This window comes from Montipora capricornis, chromosome 12 (genome assembly GCF_036669925.1).
Source record: "Montipora capricornis isolate CH-2021 chromosome 12, ASM3666992v2, whole genome shotgun sequence".
Classification (NCBI taxonomy): domain Eukaryota; kingdom Metazoa; phylum Cnidaria; class Anthozoa; order Scleractinia; family Acroporidae; genus Montipora; species Montipora capricornis.
Genome location: NC_090894.1, coordinates 22,382,485 through 22,385,137, shown reverse-complemented (window position 1 = coordinate 22,385,137; position 2,653 = coordinate 22,382,485). Strand labels below are relative to the sequence as shown.

Sequence of the window (2,653 nt, the reverse complement as noted above, 5' to 3'; positions counted from 1 at the left end):
TTATGCGAATTAGCTCTCACGAAACCGTCGTTAACTACTTGCAGGGTTCGTGGTCGGGCAAAACTCCTGCAAGTTAACCCACTAAAAAGAGACGATCTCTGCAAGCGCATTTGGACAAACGACTGGTCATGGGATCACGCTTAATACGGAAGGAAGAATTAAGACCAACAAGACAAAAAGATGAAGTACGAGGAAAACACGAATAGCGAAATAACGATACCCCAGCTCGTAGCTGTCAGAGAAGTTAGTCTCAATGCAACATCGAGTAAAAGGCGCAGAGCGGCCAAAGAAGCAAACAACAAGTACAAGAGGTCGTGGACGCAGATGGGGAAGGGGGACCAACTGCCGAGGACATTTCCTACAGAACGTAAATACTGTTGAGGAGATAAAAGAGAAGTGCGTAAAATCCACGCGTTAATCGTAGAAAAGGAGACTATTTCCTTGTCGAAGATCTCCCGAGATATGAAAGCTTTCTTAGCCGCAAACTAAGCCGAGTAGTTACAGTTAAAGGCGAAACACCTCTCGGAGTGAAATGAACAGCGAGAACTATCCACATCCGACAACAACAACTAAGGAAACCTATCCATTTTGAGAGGAGTAGTTCTATTAATTTCGCGCAAGACAAAGAATAATAAAAAAAGGGAGCGGTGACAAACATTAAAGTATAAACAAGCGCATTGTTTGAAATTATCTATATGACATTTCCTATGCTTTGACAAACATCCTCAGAAGTGACCGTTTACTACGAATTTAAACTTTTTAACATGTAACCTATTAAGTAACTACTTATTAACAATAATTGATTAATGAATTAACAATTAGTTAACAGTCACTTCTGAGGATGTATGTCAAAGGATACGAACGCCAAGTAAGTAATTTCAAACAATGCCCTTGCATGTTTTTGTCACGCCGTTTGATGCATAGTTCTGGTTTCGATAAAGACGGCAATCAATTCCCCTCCCCCTCCATCTGCAACCTCGTTCCCAGGGCTTCTCCCTCATTTGGGGGCGGGGCTTTTTTTACCGCCCCGCCCCCATTTTTTTCATCAAGATTTTTTGAAACAAACAACATATTTGCTATTAGAGGCAAAAACCCCTTCCTATTTCATTGCGTGTGTGAAGAGAAAAAACTCAGTTGTGTCAAATATGTGCAATATTACACCAAATTAAAATTTCAGGATCAAACCGTTTCCATGAAAAACCTTTTCCTTGAATAATGAAGCACAAAATAGACGACAAGCTTTGTTTCAAATAATTCTTGACTGTCACATTTCCAATTATGTTTTTACTGAAGACTGTGCAGAGTTGATCACAGATCCACTTAAGGTGTTCGATTTGTTCTGTCTTTGTTGAACCCATAAGTTACCAGAGAATTTTCCATTTGGTTTCAGTGTTCTACATAACAGCACACTTGGTAAAATTAGAAATGCAGCTCACTTTGATTTCGGCTCGACGGGCGACAGATTGTTGTCGAAGTCCATTACTCGTCGCTTGTACGATTCCACTGGCTGTCTTGTTCAGTATCCAATTGACTTGCCATTATTGAACTTCATAAGGGTATATTTTGTTCAAAGATCCACTAAAACGCCATTCGCGTTACATGACTTTCGACACCATTGCCGGATAAGTTTATCATTCTACTGTGTCCACCAGAGAAATCTACGCATTTCAACTACCCTCTCGATCCTAAGAAAATACGAGCAGAAGGCTCTATGCATAAAGATACCACTTAGCAGGGGAGTGACAGGCAAGACTTTTACCGACACGGAAAAAAAAAAGAATACCGAACAAATGCCACCCACTTTCCGACTGGGATTGCCCTACGGCAACCCAGTAAAAATACAAAATGTACATAAATAATTAAAATAAAAACTTAAATATGAAATATATCATTTATTGCAGTTAAAAGGCGTTCCGATATCGATGTGTGTACAGTGCAGGGACGAGTTGACTGGTTGGAGGAAGTGCTGTCGGAGAGAGAATTTAGCAACACTTAGTTAACATGAGTCACTTCTGAGGATGTGTGTCGAAGCATACAAACGCCAAGTAAGTATTTTCAAACAATGCGCTTGTTTGTTTGTCACGCTGTTTGAGTCTCAATTTGGATGCATAGTTCTTGTTTCGATAAAGACGGCAATCAATAATGCCGTGCAAGCATATATAGTCACGATTCCCCTCCCCCTCAATCTGCAACCTCGTTCCCAGGGCTTCTCCCTCATGTGGGGGAGGGGCGTTTTTTTATTGCCCCGCCCCCACATGAGGGAGAAGCCCTGGGAACGAGGTTGCAGATTGAGGGGGAGGGGAGGCGTGACTATGCTTGCACGGCTCTCCTGGGACTGGGGCTGCGTGGGAGATTGAATTATCATTCAACCCCAGCCCCAGTCCCTCGGAGAGCCTGCTCGCAGGCTTATTGATATTGCTGTCTTTATCGAAACAGAACTATGCATCCAAATTAAGACGCAAACGGCGTGACAAACAAACTTGTGCATTAATTAGCATAAATATTATACTTATTTTAATTATTATTATATCAATTATTTTTATTTAGAAACAGTATCAGGTGTTCCGATGTGCGTACAGTGAGTGCAGGGACGAGTTGACTGTGGTTGGAGGAAGTGCTGCTTAACCCTGCTAAACCAGTGAAGCTACATCAT

General features: G+C 41.6%; 1 long non-coding RNA gene across 6 annotated transcripts in view; it reads left to right on the top strand.

The window, feature by feature from the left end:
• The first annotated feature begins 352 nt into the window (after positions 1 to 352).
• LOC138026469 (uncharacterized) overlaps positions 353 to 2,653 on the top strand; it is a 17,749-nt gene continuing 15,448 nt past the window's right edge. For 4 of the 6 annotated variants that reach the window (XR_011127275.1, XR_011127270.1, XR_011127274.1 and 1 more), the window contains exon 1: positions 2,399 to 2,653. This exon is cut by the window's right edge and continues 127 nt beyond it. This is a non-coding gene — a long non-coding RNA (uncharacterized lncRNA). Of the gene's footprint in view, positions 368 to 1,901; positions 2,046 to 2,398 lie in introns of those variants that run through there. The other 2 variants (XR_011127273.1, XR_011127272.1) reach the window with 2 other exon arrangements.